Below are 14,118 nucleotides of genomic sequence, written 5' to 3'. Positions count from 1 at the left end.
ATCAGATTGCTTGCAAAGGAGCAGTTGCACTTGTCGAGACCACGCCTCTGCGACCGGCAGTCGTGGCCGAGTGGTTAAGGCGTCTGACTAGAAATCAGATTCCCTCTGGGAGCGTAGGTTCGAGTCCTACCGACTGCGTTTCTTTTTTGTGTCAAGAGGTGGAGAACATCTCCAACGGAACCGTGAAATGAGCGAATACGTGGGAAACACTGCATTCGAGACGCTTGTAAAATTTACAATTGTCCAGTGAGTGTCGACAAAACACGTAGCTCCTCTGCTGTAATATATGAGACGTACAAACTGCTGCAATTTGACTTTACATCGTGTGTCAGCTTTCTTCGATAGCCTGTTACGAGCCTAGCGTGATGAGTTTATAGACAGCAGTCAGACGACGTTTGAATAGTAACAGCTCCACGCAACGATTACCCAACAGTAAAGGACATGAGGCAATGTGTCAGTATGCGTAGTGGGAGGGGTGATCACGTGATGTGAGCCCGGATAGCTCAGTCGGTAGAGCATTAGGCTTTTAACCTAAGGGTCCAGGGTTCAAGTCCCTGTTCGGGCGGAAATTTTAATACTTTGGTAGAAGCACGTGTAGTAGCGGTGTAAGCACTACAGACAAGAATGCATCTACGCCGTTTCCTGGCACTGCAGTGCTTTAAACGGTACCAGTTGCATGTGTCGGGAGGGTCTTGCGCTACTGGCAATCGTGGCCGAGTGGTTAAGGCGTCTGACTCGAAATCAGATTCCCTGTGGGAGCGTAGGTTCGAATCCTACCGGCTGCGTGCGATTTTGCGCAAAAAAAACGAGCAGAAATTTTCGCATACATGTGACATGCGTGGGTGAAAGCGGATCCAAACCAGTGACACCATTCTCAACAAGACGGAAATTTATTCTTTAAGAATACTGTTTCGCGACGGCCGCTGCCTGTTGTGGCTACCGGTTCACCTCGCAAGGACGCCAGTACTGCAGAAATCAGTCGCAGGCCCACGAACGCGCCCCCGTCATTTTGTCGCGTCGTCGCCGTCTTTGTGAGTACACAGGTGTGCTTGAAAGTGTTGGACACAGCGAGCATTCATTTCTTTCTAAGAAGCGCAATTCAGTTCATTCGAGTGTGGCAAAAGCAGTGGTGCAGCGTTTCTTTTCTTAAGATCTCGCAGCTGCTTGCAAGTATGGCCATCGTTTAAGACGACACAAAACTAGCGTCAGCGGTGCGTCAGTGGGAAGTCGGTGAAGTCGCCATTGGAGCCATAAGCCAGGAATAATGACACGCGAATCACTCGCACACCATGCAGCATGTACTACAACGCTCGGCTGAGGGACCGGATAGCCCAGTCGGTAGAGCGCTGTACCTTCAACCAAAGGGTCCCGGGTTCAAGCCCCCGTCCAGGCGAAAATTAATACACTGTCGTAACGGCCAATGTGCTGGCAACGAAAGCGCTACAGAAACGAGTGAGGCCATATCGTGTTCTGCCATCAGATTGCTTGCAAAGGAGCAGTTGCACTTGTCGAGACCACGCCTCTGCGACCGGCAGTCGTGGCCGAGGGAGAGTATGGAACCACCTATTAACATAAGTAAAATCTCTTACAAATTGCGGCACATCAGATTCTACTATTTAGAACTCAGTTATCTGCACTGCATTGTCGCGGATAGGACCAAAAGAAACTGTAGTTTCATCATGGATTGCCTTACTACAAAGGACAACCGTAACAGAATGGAATCAAAATATCCCACCCGAAATTGGCAAAATATATGGAAGAATATAAACAATAAAGTACTGTCCACCGATGTGCGCGGTGCCTGGTACAAGGTTGTCAATAATACCGTTGCCACAAATGAAAGATTACAGTCTATAGGATTGAGTGACACAAATCAGTGTCCACGTTGTAATGTGATAGACACCCTCCGGCATCGTCTCATATGCAACGGCTACCAGGTCATTTGGGACAGAGTCCGCCAACAGGTGGCGTTTATCAATAGGAATGACGGCAGACACCTTACTGTCGACATTCTCGTCAACCCCGAAAGCGTTGCTTTCCCTATTCAAAAGAATAATGTTACCCTATGGCTGCTGGGGAACTATGTCAATTATGTCATTAATAACCTCGGCCTGCCCGACGTACTGGACTATGAGCAACATCTATTACTGGAATATTATAAAATATGTGGACAACGACACCACAAGACCTTGTATGGTAACATGCTAAAAATATTATTTGACAAACAAGGCATCGGATGACGTCCGCAATGACGAATAGCGGATAAAATATCGGATTTTGCGATGCCAAAGTAGGGGATTGCTGCTAAGGGCGACGTACGGTGGGGACTTCGTGGGCCCCAGGGCCGCTACGGTAGCCGTGAAGGCCTTCGCAGAACCCTGAAAAGGCCTTGCATTCTATGCCAATTCTTAAAAAAAAAAAAAAAAAAAAAAAAAAAAAAAAAAAAAAAAAGAGATCAGTGTCTTGTATTGTGTGTGTCCTTAAGAAGCCGACGTTTCTCAGTTAACCATTAATTTTTCTTTCTTTATCCACAATTTTCACCAGATTATTTTCAGTTATTTTGAACAACCATCCAACGTTACAAAATAAGTTCATTTGGATGGAGACATTTACTTTTCTCACCACGTTTGATATGGATTCCCTTACTTGCAAAGGAGTATTTCATTTGATTTTAGCAATGAAGCTCGCCGAAGAAGGCGCATGAAGGAGAGCGCATGGAAGGGCTAGAAGGGGAGATGGGAGGCCCTAAAAAAAAAAAAAAAAAAAAAAAAAAAAAAAAAAAAAAAAAAAAAAAAAAAAAAATGGATAAGGCATCGGTCTCCTAAACCGGGGATTGTGGGTTCGAGTCCCACCAGAGGTACACGTTTTACTCACTGGGGAAAAAAAATAAAAAAAAAAAAAAAGTGGTTAAGGCGTCTGACTAGAAATCAGATTCCCTCTGGGAGCGTAGGTTCGAGTCCTACCGACTGCGTTTCTTTTTTGTGTCAAGAGGTGGAGAACATCTCCAACGGAACCGTGAAATGAGCGAATACGTGGGAAACACTGCATTCGAGACGCTTGTAAAATTTACAATTGTCCAGTGAGTGTCGACAAAACACGTAGCTCCTCTGCTGTAATATATGAGACGTACAAACTGCTGCAATTTGACTTTACATCGTGTGTCAGCTTTCTTCGATAGCCTGTTACGAGCCTAGCGTGATGAGTTTATAGACAGCAGTCAGACGACGTTTGAATAGTAACAGCTCCACGCAACGATTACCCAACAGTAAAGGACATGAGGCAATGTGTCAGTATGCGTAGTGGGAGGGGTGATCACGTGATGTGAGCCCGGATAGCTCAGTCGGTAGAGCATTAGGCTTTTAACCTAAGGGTCCAGGGTTCAAGTCCCTGTTCGGGCGGAAATTTTAATACTTTGGTAGAAGCACGTGTAGTAGCGGTGTAAGCACTACAGACAAGAATGCATCTACGCCGTTTCCTGGCACTGCAGTGCTTTAAACGGTACCAGTTGCATGTGTCGGGAGGGTCTTGCGCTACTGGCAATCGTGGCCGAGTGGTTAAGGCGTCTGACTCGAAATCAGATTCCCTGTGGGAGCGTAGGTTCGAATCCTACCGGCTGCGTGCGATTTTGCGCAAAAAAAACGAGCAGAAATTTTCGCATACATGTGACATGCGTGGGTGAAAGCGGATCCAAACCAGTGACACCATTCTCAACAAGACGGAAATTTATTCTTTAAGAATACTGTTTCGCGACGGCCGCTGCCTGTTGTGGCTACCGGTTCACCTCGCAAGGACGCCAGTACTGCAGAAATCAGTCGCAGGCCCACGAACGCGCCCCCGTCATTTTGTCGCGTCGTCGCCGTCTTTGTGAGTACACAGGTGTGCTTGAAAGTGTTGGACACAGCGAGCATTCATTTCTTTCTAAGAAGCGCAATTCAGTTCATTCGAGTGTGGCAAAAGCAGTGGTGCAGCGTTTCTTTTCTTAAGATCTCGCAGCTGCTTGCAAGTATGGCCATCGTTTAAGACGACACAAAACTAGCGTCAGCGGTGCGTCAGTGGGAAGTCGGTGAAGTCGCCATTGGAGCCATAAGCCAGGAATAATGACACGCGAATCACTCGCACACCATGCAGCATGTACTACAACGCTCGGCTGAGGGACCGGATAGCCCAGTCGGTAGAGCGCTGTACCTTCAACCAAAGGGTCCCGGGTTCAAGCCCCCGTCCAGGCGAAAATTAATACACTGTCGTAACGGCCAATGTGCTGGCAACGAAAGCGCTACAGAAACGAGTGAGGCCATATCGTGTTCTGCCATCAGATTGCTTGCAAAGGAGCAGTTGCACTTGTCGAGACCACGCCTCTGCGACCGGCAGTCGTGGCCGAGTGGTTAAGGCGTCTGACTAGAAATCAGATTCCCTCTGGGAGCGTAGGTTCGAGTCCTACCGACTGCGTTTCTTTTTTGTGTCAAGAGGTGGAGAACATCTCCAACGGAACCGTGAAATGAGCGAATACGTGGGAAACACTGCATTCGAGACGCTTGTAAAATTTACAATTGTCCAGTGAGTGTCGACAAAACACGTAGCTCCTCTGCTGTAATATATGAGACGTACAAACTGCTGCAATTTGACTTTACATCGTGTGTCAGCTTTCTTCGATAGCCTGTTACGAGCCTAGCGTGATGAGTTTATAGACAGCAGTCAGACGACGTTTGAATAGTAACAGCTCCACGCAACGATTACCCAACAGTAAAGGACATGAGGCAATGTGTCAGTATGCGTAGTGGGAGGGGTGATCACGTGATGTGAGCCCGGATAGCTCAGTCGGTAGAGCATTAGGCTTTTAACCTAAGGGTCCAGGGTTCAAGTCCCTGTTCGGGCGGAAATTTTAATACTTTGGTAGAAGCACGTGTAGTAGCGGTGTAAGCACTACAGACAAGAATGCATCTACGCCGTTTCCTGGCACTGCAGTGCTTTAAACGGTACCAGTTGCATGTGTCGGGAGGGTCTTGCGCTACTGGCAATCGTGGCCGAGTGGTTAAGGCGTCTGACTCGAAATCAGATTCCCTGTGGGAGCGTAGGTTCGAATCCTACCGGCTGCGTGCGATTTTGCGCAAAAAAAACGAGCAGAAATTTTCGCATACATGTGACATGCGTGGGTGAAAGCGGATCCAAACCAGTGACACCATTCTCAACAAGACGGAAATTTATTCTTTAAGAATACTGTTTCGCGACGGCCGCTGCCTGTTGTGGCTACCGGTTCACCTCGCAAGGACGCCAGTACTGCAGAAATCAGTCGCAGGCCCACGAACGCGCCCCCGTCATTTTGTCGCGTCGTCGCCGTCTTTGTGAGTACACAGGTGTGCTTGAAAGTGTTGGACACAGCGAGCATTCATTTCTTTCTAAGAAGCGCAATTCAGTTCATTCGAGTGTGGCAAAAGCAGTGGTGCAGCGTTTCTTTTCTTAAGATCTCGCAGCTGCTTGCAAGTATGGCCATCGTTTAAGACGACACAAAACTAGCGTCAGCGGTGCGTCAGTGGGAAGTCGGTGAAGTCGCCATTGGAGCCATAAGCCAGGAATAATGACACGCGAATCACTCGCACACCATGCAGCATGTACTACAACGCTCGGCTGAGGGACCGGATAGCCCAGTCGGTAGAGCGCTGTACCTTCAACCAAAGGGTCCCGGGTTCAAGCCCCCGTCCAGGCGAAAATTAATACACTGTCGTAACGGCCAATGTGCTGGCAACGAAAGCGCTACAGAAACGAGTGAGGCCATATCGTGTTCTGCCATCAGATTGCTTGCAAAGGAGCAGTTGCACTTGTCGAGACCACGCCTCTGCGACCGGCAGTCGTGGCCGAGTGGTTAAGGCGTCTGACTAGAAATCAGATTCCCTCTGGGAGCGTAGGTTCGAGTCCTACCGACTGCGTTTCTTTTTTGTGTCAAGAGGTGGAGAACATCTCCAACGGAACCGTGAAATGAGCGAATACGTGGGAAACACTGCATTCGAGACGCTTGTAAAATTTACAATTGTCCAGTGAGTGTCGACAAAACACGTAGCTCCTCTGCTGTAATATATGAGACGTACAAACTGCTGCAATTTGACTTTACATCGTGTGTCAGCTTTCTTCGATAGCCTGTTACGAGCCTAGCGTGATGAGTTTATAGACAGCAGTCAGACGACGTTTGAATAGTAACAGCTCCACGCAACGATTACCCAACAGTAAAGGACATGAGGCAATGTGTCAGTATGCGTAGTGGGAGGGGTGATCACGTGATGTGAGCCCGGATAGCTCAGTCGGTAGAGCATTAGGCTTTTAACCTAAGGGTCCAGGGTTCAAGTCCCTGTTCGGGCGGAAATTTTAATACTTTGGTAGAAGCACGTGTAGTAGCGGTGTAAGCACTACAGACAAGAATGCATCTACGCCGTTTCCTGGCACTGCAGTGCTTTAAACGGTACCAGTTGCATGTGTCGGGAGGGTCTTGCGCTACTGGCAATCGTGGCCGAGTGGTTAAGGCGTCTGACTCGAAATCAGATTCCCTGTGGGAGCGTAGGTTCGAATCCTACCGGCTGCGTGCGATTTTGCGCAAAAAAAACGAGCAGAAATTTTCGCATACATGTGACATGCGTGGGTGAAAGCGGATCCAAACCAGTGACACCATTCTCAACAAGACGGAAATTTATTCTTTAAGAATACTGTTTCGCGACGGCCGCTGCCTGTTGTGGCTACCGGTTCACCTCGCAAGGACGCCAGTACTGCAGAAATCAGTCGCAGGCCCACGAACGCGCCCCCGTCATTTTGTCGCGTCGTCGCCGTCTTTGTGAGTACACAGGTGTGCTTGAAAGTGTTGGACACAGCGAGCATTCATTTCTTTCTAAGAAGCGCAATTCAGTTCATTCGAGTGTGGCAAAAGCAGTGGTGCAGCGTTTCTTTTCTTAAGATCTCGCAGCTGCTTGCAAGTATGGCCATCGTTTAAGACGACACAAAACTAGCGTCAGCGGTGCGTCAGTGGGAAGTCGGTGAAGTCGCCATTGGAGCCATAAGCCAGGAATAATGACACGCGAATCACTCGCACACCATGCAGCATGTACTACAACGCTCGGCTGAGGGACCGGATAGCCCAGTCGGTAGAGCGCTGTACCTTCAACCAAAGGGTCCCGGGTTCAAGCCCCCGTCCAGGCGAAAATTAATACACTGTCGTAACGGCCAATGTGCTGGCAACGAAAGCGCTACAGAAACGAGTGAGGCCATATCGTGTTCTGCCATCAGATTGCTTGCAAAGGAGCAGTTGCACTTGTCGAGACCACGCCTCTGCGACCGGCAGTCGTGGCCGAGTGGTTAAGGCGTCTGACTAGAAATCAGATTCCCTCTGGGAGCGTAGGTTCGAGTCCTACCGACTGCGTTTCTTTTTTGTGTCAAGAGGTGGAGAACATCTCCAACGGAACCGTGAAATGAGCGAATACGTGGGAAACACTGCATTCGAGACGCTTGTAAAATTTACAATTGTCCAGTGAGTGTCGACAAAACACGTAGCTCCTCTGCTGTAATATATGAGACGTACAAACTGCTGCAATTTGACTTTACATCGTGTGTCAGCTTTCTTCGATAGCCTGTTACGAGCCTAGCGTGATGAGTTTATAGACAGCAGTCAGACGACGTTTGAATAGTAACAGCTCCACGCAACGATTACCCAACAGTAAAGGACATGAGGCAATGTGTCAGTATGCGTAGTGGGAGGGGTGATCACGTGATGTGAGCCCGGATAGCTCAGTCGGTAGAGCATTAGGCTTTTAACCTAAGGGTCCAGGGTTCAAGTCCCTGTTCGGGCGGAAATTTTAATACTTTGGTAGAAGCACGTGTAGTAGCGGTGTAAGCACTACAGACAAGAATGCATCTACGCCGTTTCCTGGCACTGCAGTGCTTTAAACGGTACCAGTTGCATGTGTCGGGAGGGTCTTGCGCTACTGGCAATCGTGGCCGAGTGGTTAAGGCGTCTGACTCGAAATCAGATTCCCTGTGGGAGCGTAGGTTCGAATCCTACCGGCTGCGTGCGATTTTGCGCAAAAAAAACGAGCAGAAATTTTCGCATACATGTGACATGCGTGGGTGAAAGCGGATCCAAACCAGTGACACCATTCTCAACAAGACGGAAATTTATTCTTTAAGAATACTGTTTCGCGACGGCCGCTGCCTGTTGTGGCTACCGGTTCACCTCGCAAGGACGCCAGTACTGCAGAAATCAGTCGCAGGCCCACGAACGCGCCCCCGTCATTTTGTCGCGTCGTCGCCGTCTTTGTGAGTACACAGGTGTGCTTGAAAGTGTTGGACACAGCGAGCATTCATTTCTTTCTAAGAAGCGCAATTCAGTTCATTCGAGTGTGGCAAAAGCAGTGGTGCAGCGTTTCTTTTCTTAAGATCTCGCAGCTGCTTGCAAGTATGGCCATCGTTTAAGACGACACAAAACTAGCGTCAGCGGTGCGTCAGTGGGAAGTCGGTGAAGTCGCCATTGGAGCCATAAGCCAGGAATAATGACACGCGAATCACTCGCACACCATGCAGCATGTACTACAACGCTCGGCTGAGGGACCGGATAGCCCAGTCGGTAGAGCGCTGTACCTTCAACCAAAGGGTCCCGGGTTCAAGCCCCCGTCCAGGCGAAAATTAATACACTGTCGTAACGGCCAATGTGCTGGCAACGAAAGCGCTACAGAAACGAGTGAGGCCATATCGTGTTCTGCCATCAGATTGCTTGCAAAGGAGCAGTTGCACTTGTCGAGACCACGCCTCTGCGACCGGCAGTCGTGGCCGAGTGGTTAAGGCGTCTGACTAGAAATCAGATTCCCTCTGGGAGCGTAGGTTCGAGTCCTACCGACTGCGTTTCTTTTTTGTGTCAAGAGGTGGAGAACATCTCCAACGGAACCGTGAAATGAGCGAATACGTGGGAAACACTGCATTCGAGACGCTTGTAAAATTTACAATTGTCCAGTGAGTGTCGACAAAACACGTAGCTCCTCTGCTGTAATATATGAGACGTACAAACTGCTGCAATTTGACTTTACATCGTGTGTCAGCTTTCTTCGATAGCCTGTTACGAGCCTAGCGTGATGAGTTTATAGACAGCAGTCAGACGACGTTTGAATAGTAACAGCTCCACGCAACGATTACCCAACAGTAAAGGACATGAGGCAATGTGTCAGTATGCGTAGTGGGAGGGGTGATCACGTGATGTGAGCCCGGATAGCTCAGTCGGTAGAGCATTAGGCTTTTAACCTAAGGGTCCAGGGTTCAAGTCCCTGTTCGGGCGGAAATTTTAATACTTTGGTAGAAGCACGTGTAGTAGCGGTGTAAGCACTACAGACAAGAATGCATCTACGCCGTTTCCTGGCACTGCAGTGCTTTAAACGGTACCAGTTGCATGTGTCGGGAGGGTCTTGCGCTACTGGCAATCGTGGCCGAGTGGTTAAGGCGTCTGACTCGAAATCAGATTCCCTGTGGGAGCGTAGGTTCGAATCCTACCGGCTGCGTGCGATTTTGCGCAAAAAAAACGAGCAGAAATTTTCGCATACATGTGACATGCGTGGGTGAAAGCGGATCCAAACCAGTGACACCATTCTCAACAAGACGGAAATTTATTCTTTAAGAATACTGTTTCGCGACGGCCGCTGCCTGTTGTGGCTACCGGTTCACCTCGCAAGGACGCCAGTACTGCAGAAATCAGTCGCAGGCCCACGAACGCGCCCCCGTCATTTTGTCGCGTCGTCGCCGTCTTTGTGAGTACACAGGTGTGCTTGAAAGTGTTGGACACAGCGAGCATTCATTTCTTTCTAAGAAGCGCAATTCAGTTCATTCGAGTGTGGCAAAAGCAGTGGTGCAGCGTTTCTTTTCTTAAGATCTCGCAGCTGCTTGCAAGTATGGCCATCGTTTAAGACGACACAAAACTAGCGTCAGCGGTGCGTCAGTGGGAAGTCGGTGAAGTCGCCATTGGAGCCATAAGCCAGGAATAATGACACGCGAATCACTCGCACACCATGCAGCATGTACTACAACGCTCGGCTGAGGGACCGGATAGCCCAGTCGGTAGAGCGCTGTACCTTCAACCAAAGGGTCCCGGGTTCAAGCCCCCGTCCAGGCGAAAATTAATACACTGTCGTAACGGCCAATGTGCTGGCAACGAAAGCGCTACAGAAACGAGTGAGGCCATATCGTGTTCTGCCATCAGATTGCTTGCAAAGGAGCAGTTGCACTTGTCGAGACCACGCCTCTGCGACCGGCAGTCGTGGCCGAGTGGTTAAGGCGTCTGACTAGAAATCAGATTCCCTGTGGGAGCGTAGGTTCGAGTCCTACCGACTGCGTTTCTTTTTTGTGTCAAGAGGTGGAGAACATCTCCAACGGAACCGTGAAATGAGCGAATACGTGGGAAACACTGCATTCGAGACGCTTGTAAAATTTACAATTGTCCAGTGAGTGTCGACAAAACACGTAGCTCCTCTGCTGTAATATATGAGACGTACAAACTGCTGCAATTTGACTTTACATCGTGTGTCAGCTTTCTTCGATAGCCTGTTACGAGCCTAGCGTGATGAGTTTATAGACAGCAGTCAGACGACGTTTGAATAGTAACAGCTCCACGCAACGATTACCCAACAGTAAAGGACATGAGGCAATGTGTCAGTATGCGTAGTGGGAGGGGTGATCACGTGATGTGAGCCCGGATAGCTCAGTCGGTAGAGCATTAGGCTTTTAACCTAAGGGTCCAGGGTTCAAGTCCCTGTTCGGGCGGAAATTTTAATACTTTGGTAGAAGCACGTGTAGTAGCGGTGTAAGCACTACAGACAAGAATGCATCTACGCCGTTTCCTGGCACTGCAGTGCTTTAAACGGTACCAGTTGCATGTGTCGGGAGGGTCTTGCGCTACTGGCAATCGTGGCCGAGTGGTTAAGGCGTCTGACTCGAAATCAGATTCCCTGTGGGAGCGTAGGTTCGAATCCTACCGGCTGCGTGCGATTTTGCGCAAAAAAAACGAGCAGAAATTTTCGCATACATGTGACATGCGTGGGTGAAAGCGGATCCAAACCAGTGACACCATTCTCAACAAGACGGAAATTTATTCTTTAAGAATACTGTTTCGCGACGGCCGCTGCCTGTTGTGGCTACCGGTTCACCTCGCAAGGACGCCAGTACTGCAGAAATCAGTCGCAGGCCCACGAACGCGCCCCCGTCATTTTGTCGCGTCGTCGCCGTCTTTGTGAGTACACAGGTGTGCTTGAAAGTGTTGGACACAGCGAGCATTCATTTCTTTCTAAGAAGCGCAATTCAGTTCATTCGAGTGTGGCAAAAGCAGTGGTGCAGCGTTTCTTTTCTTAAGATCTCGCAGCTGCTTGCAAGTATGGCCATCGTTTAAGACGACACAAAACTAGCGTCAGCGGTGCGTCAGTGGGAAGTCGGTGAAGTCGCCATTGGAGCCATAAGCCAGGAATAATGACACGCGAATCACTCGCACACCATGCAGCATGTACTACAACGCTCGGCTGAGGGACCGGATAGCCCAGTCGGTAGAGCGCTGTACCTTCAACCAAAGGGTCCCGGGTTCAAGCCCCCGTCCAGGCGAAAATTAATACACTGTCGTAACGGCCAATGTGCTGGCAACGAAAGCGCTACAGAAACGAGTGAGGCCATATCGTGTTCTGCCATCAGATTGCTTGCAAAGGAGCAGTTGCACTTGTCGAGACCACGCCTCTGCGACCGGCAGTCGTGGCCGAGTGGTTAAGGCGTCTGACTAGAAATCAGATTCCCTCTGGGAGCGTAGGTTCGAGTCCTACCGACTGCGTTTCTTTTTTGTGTCAAGAGGTGGAGAACATCTCCAACGGAACCGTGAAATGAGCGAATACGTGGGAAACACTGCATTCGAGACGCTTGTAAAATTTACAATTGTCCAGTGAGTGTCGACAAAACACGTAGCTCCTCTGCTGTAATATATGAGACGTACAAACTGCTGCAATTTGACTTTACATCGTGTGTCAGCTTTCTTCGATAGCCTGTTACGAGCCTAGCGTGATGAGTTTATAGACAGCAGTCAGACGACGTTTGAATAGTAACAGCTCCACGCAACGATTACCCAACAGTAAAGGACATGAGGCAATGTGTCAGTATGCGTAGTGGGAGGGGTGATCACGTGATGTGAGCCCGGATAGCTCAGTCGGTAGAGCATTAGGCTTTTAACCTAAGGGTCCAGGGTTCAAGTCCCTGTTCGGGCGGAAATTTTAATACTTTGGTAGAAGCACGTGTAGTAGCGGTGTAAGCACTACAGACAAGAATGCATCTACGCCGTTTCCTGGCACTGCAGTGCTTTAAACGGTACCAGTTGCATGTGTCGGGAGGGTCTTGCGCTACTGGCAATCGTGGCCGAGTGGTTAAGGCGTCTGACTCGAAATCAGATTCCCTGTGGGAGCGTAGGTTCGAATCCTACCGGCTGCGTGCGATTTTGCGCAAAAAAAACGAGCAGAAATTTTCGCATACATGTGACATGCGTGGGTGAAAGCGGATCCAAACCAGTGACACCATTCTCAACAAGACGGAAATTTATTCTTTAAGAATACTGTTTCGCGACGGCCGCTGCCTGTTGTGGCTACCGGTTCACCTCGCAAGGACGCCAGTACTGCAGAAATCAGTCGCAGGCCCACGAACGCGCCCCCGTCATTTTGTCGCGTCGTCGCCGTCTTTGTGAGTACACAGGTGTGCTTGAAAGTGTTGGACACAGCGAGCATTCATTTCTTTCTAAGAAGCGCAATTCAGTTCATTCGAGTGTGGCAAAAGCAGTGGTGCAGCGTTTCTTTTCTTAAGATCTCGCAGCTGCTTGCAAGTATGGCCATCGTTTAAGACGACACAAAACTAGCGTCAGCGGTGCGTCAGTGGGAAGTCGGTGAAGTCGCCATTGGAGCCATAAGCCAGGAATAATGACACGCGAATCACTCGCACACCATGCAGCATGTACTACAACGCTCGGCTGAGGGACCGGATAGCCCAGTCGGTAGAGCGCTGTACCTTCAACCAAAGGGTCCCGGGTTCAAGCCCCCGTCCAGGCGAAAATTAATACACTGTCGTAACGGCCAATGTGCTGGCAACGAAAGCGCTACAGAAACGAGTGAGGCCATATCGTGTTCTGCCATCAGATTGCTTGCAAAGGAGCAGTTGCACTTGTCGAGACCACGCCTCTGCGACCGGCAGTCGTGGCCGAGTGGTTAAGGCGTCTGACTAGAAATCAGATTCCCTCTGGGAGCGTAGGTTCGAGTCCTACCGACTGCGTTTCTTTTTTGTGTCAAGAGGTGGAGAACATCTCCAACGGAACCGTGAAATGAGCGAATACGTGGGAAACACTGCATTCGAGACGCTTGTAAAATTTACAATTGTCCAGTGAGTGTCGACAAAACACGTAGCTCCTCTGCTGTAATATATGAGACGTACAAACTGCTGCAATTTGACTTTACATCGTGTGTCAGCTTTCTTCGATAGCCTGTTACGAGCCTAGCGTGATGAGTTTATAGACAGCAGTCAGACGACGTTTGAATAGTAACAGCTCCACGCAACGATTACCCAACAGTAAAGGACATGAGGCAATGTGTCAGTATGCGTAGTGGGAGGGGTGATCACGTGATGTGAGCCCGGATAGCTCAGTCGGTAGAGCATTAGGCTTTTAACCTAAGGGTCCAGGGTTCAAGTCCCTGTTCGGGCGGAAATTTTAATACTTTGGTAGAAGCACGTGTAGTAGCGGTGTAAGCACTACAGACAAGAATGCATCTACGCCGTTTCCTGGCACTGCAGTGCTTTAAACGGTACCAGTTGCATGTGTCGGGAGGGTCTTGCGCTACTGGCAATCGTGGCCGAGTGGTTAAGGCGTCTGACTCGAAATCAGATTCCCTGTGGGAGCGTAGGTTCGAATCCTACCGGCTGCGTGCGATTTTGCGCAAAAAAAACGAGCAGAAATTTTCGCATACATGTGACATGCGTGGGTGAAAGCGGATCCAAACCAGTGACACCATTCTCAACAAGACGGAAATTTATTCTTTAAGAATACTGTTTCGCGACGGCCGCTGCCTGTTGTGGCTACCGGTTCACCTCGCAAGGACG

At 49.4% G+C, this 14,118-nt stretch overlaps 26 non-coding genes across 26 annotated transcripts; all 26 read left to right on the top strand.

The window, feature by feature from the left end:
- Window positions 1-56: 56 nt before the first annotated feature.
- On the top strand, window positions 57-138 carry Trnas-aga (transfer RNA serine (anticodon AGA)). The gene has a single exon. It is a non-coding gene; the product is annotated as a tRNA-Ser (tRNA).
- Window positions 139-492: 354 nt separating this feature from the next.
- Trnak-uuu (transfer RNA lysine (anticodon UUU)) lies at window positions 493-565 on the top strand. The gene has a single exon. It is a non-coding gene; the product is annotated as a tRNA-Lys (tRNA).
- Window positions 566-703: 138 nt separating this feature from the next.
- Window positions 704-785, top strand: Trnas-cga (transfer RNA serine (anticodon CGA)). Its single transcript has one exon. It is a non-coding gene; the product is annotated as a tRNA-Ser (tRNA).
- Window positions 786-3,325: 2,540 nt separating this feature from the next.
- Trnak-uuu (transfer RNA lysine (anticodon UUU)) lies at window positions 3,326-3,398 on the top strand. The gene has a single exon. It is a non-coding gene; the product is annotated as a tRNA-Lys (tRNA).
- Window positions 3,399-3,536: 138 nt separating this feature from the next.
- On the top strand, window positions 3,537-3,618 carry Trnas-cga (transfer RNA serine (anticodon CGA)). Its single transcript has one exon. It is a non-coding gene; the product is annotated as a tRNA-Ser (tRNA).
- A 746-nt stretch (window positions 3,619-4,364) lies between these two features.
- Trnas-aga (transfer RNA serine (anticodon AGA)) lies at window positions 4,365-4,446 on the top strand. The gene has a single exon. It is a non-coding gene; the product is annotated as a tRNA-Ser (tRNA).
- Window positions 4,447-4,800: 354 nt separating this feature from the next.
- Window positions 4,801-4,873, top strand: Trnak-uuu (transfer RNA lysine (anticodon UUU)). Its single transcript has one exon. It is a non-coding gene; the product is annotated as a tRNA-Lys (tRNA).
- A 138-nt stretch (window positions 4,874-5,011) lies between these two features.
- Trnas-cga (transfer RNA serine (anticodon CGA)) lies at window positions 5,012-5,093 on the top strand. Its single transcript has one exon. It is a non-coding gene; the product is annotated as a tRNA-Ser (tRNA).
- A 746-nt stretch (window positions 5,094-5,839) lies between these two features.
- Window positions 5,840-5,921, top strand: Trnas-aga (transfer RNA serine (anticodon AGA)). The gene has a single exon. It is a non-coding gene; the product is annotated as a tRNA-Ser (tRNA).
- Window positions 5,922-6,275: 354 nt separating this feature from the next.
- Window positions 6,276-6,348, top strand: Trnak-uuu (transfer RNA lysine (anticodon UUU)). Its single transcript has one exon. It is a non-coding gene; the product is annotated as a tRNA-Lys (tRNA).
- Window positions 6,349-6,486: 138 nt separating this feature from the next.
- Window positions 6,487-6,568, top strand: Trnas-cga (transfer RNA serine (anticodon CGA)). Its single transcript has one exon. It is a non-coding gene; the product is annotated as a tRNA-Ser (tRNA).
- A 746-nt stretch (window positions 6,569-7,314) lies between these two features.
- Window positions 7,315-7,396, top strand: Trnas-aga (transfer RNA serine (anticodon AGA)). Its single transcript has one exon. It is a non-coding gene; the product is annotated as a tRNA-Ser (tRNA).
- Window positions 7,397-7,750: 354 nt separating this feature from the next.
- On the top strand, window positions 7,751-7,823 carry Trnak-uuu (transfer RNA lysine (anticodon UUU)). The gene has a single exon. It is a non-coding gene; the product is annotated as a tRNA-Lys (tRNA).
- Window positions 7,824-7,961: 138 nt separating this feature from the next.
- Trnas-cga (transfer RNA serine (anticodon CGA)) lies at window positions 7,962-8,043 on the top strand. The gene has a single exon. It is a non-coding gene; the product is annotated as a tRNA-Ser (tRNA).
- A 746-nt stretch (window positions 8,044-8,789) lies between these two features.
- Window positions 8,790-8,871, top strand: Trnas-aga (transfer RNA serine (anticodon AGA)). Its single transcript has one exon. It is a non-coding gene; the product is annotated as a tRNA-Ser (tRNA).
- A 354-nt stretch (window positions 8,872-9,225) lies between these two features.
- Trnak-uuu (transfer RNA lysine (anticodon UUU)) lies at window positions 9,226-9,298 on the top strand. The gene has a single exon. It is a non-coding gene; the product is annotated as a tRNA-Lys (tRNA).
- Window positions 9,299-9,436: 138 nt separating this feature from the next.
- Trnas-cga (transfer RNA serine (anticodon CGA)) lies at window positions 9,437-9,518 on the top strand. The gene has a single exon. It is a non-coding gene; the product is annotated as a tRNA-Ser (tRNA).
- A 746-nt stretch (window positions 9,519-10,264) lies between these two features.
- On the top strand, window positions 10,265-10,346 carry Trnas-aga (transfer RNA serine (anticodon AGA)). Its single transcript has one exon. It is a non-coding gene; the product is annotated as a tRNA-Ser (tRNA).
- A 354-nt stretch (window positions 10,347-10,700) lies between these two features.
- Trnak-uuu (transfer RNA lysine (anticodon UUU)) lies at window positions 10,701-10,773 on the top strand. The gene has a single exon. It is a non-coding gene; the product is annotated as a tRNA-Lys (tRNA).
- Window positions 10,774-10,911: 138 nt separating this feature from the next.
- Trnas-cga (transfer RNA serine (anticodon CGA)) lies at window positions 10,912-10,993 on the top strand. Its single transcript has one exon. It is a non-coding gene; the product is annotated as a tRNA-Ser (tRNA).
- Window positions 10,994-11,739: 746 nt separating this feature from the next.
- Trnas-aga (transfer RNA serine (anticodon AGA)) lies at window positions 11,740-11,821 on the top strand. The gene has a single exon. It is a non-coding gene; the product is annotated as a tRNA-Ser (tRNA).
- A 354-nt stretch (window positions 11,822-12,175) lies between these two features.
- On the top strand, window positions 12,176-12,248 carry Trnak-uuu (transfer RNA lysine (anticodon UUU)). The gene has a single exon. It is a non-coding gene; the product is annotated as a tRNA-Lys (tRNA).
- A 138-nt stretch (window positions 12,249-12,386) lies between these two features.
- On the top strand, window positions 12,387-12,468 carry Trnas-cga (transfer RNA serine (anticodon CGA)). The gene has a single exon. It is a non-coding gene; the product is annotated as a tRNA-Ser (tRNA).
- Window positions 12,469-13,214: 746 nt separating this feature from the next.
- Trnas-aga (transfer RNA serine (anticodon AGA)) lies at window positions 13,215-13,296 on the top strand. The gene has a single exon. It is a non-coding gene; the product is annotated as a tRNA-Ser (tRNA).
- Window positions 13,297-13,650: 354 nt separating this feature from the next.
- On the top strand, window positions 13,651-13,723 carry Trnak-uuu (transfer RNA lysine (anticodon UUU)). Its single transcript has one exon. It is a non-coding gene; the product is annotated as a tRNA-Lys (tRNA).
- A 138-nt stretch (window positions 13,724-13,861) lies between these two features.
- Trnas-cga (transfer RNA serine (anticodon CGA)) lies at window positions 13,862-13,943 on the top strand. The gene has a single exon. It is a non-coding gene; the product is annotated as a tRNA-Ser (tRNA).
- The last annotated feature ends 175 nt before the right edge of the window (window positions 13,944-14,118 follow it).

The sequence above is a fragment of the Schistocerca serialis genome, unplaced genomic scaffold (genome assembly GCF_023864345.2).
Source record: "Schistocerca serialis cubense isolate TAMUIC-IGC-003099 unplaced genomic scaffold, iqSchSeri2.2 HiC_scaffold_713, whole genome shotgun sequence".
Classification (NCBI taxonomy): Eukaryota; Metazoa; Arthropoda; class Insecta; order Orthoptera; family Acrididae; genus Schistocerca; species Schistocerca serialis.
The sequence above is the reverse complement of the archived record's forward strand: the minus strand, read 5'-3'. Positions and strand labels throughout refer to the sequence as shown.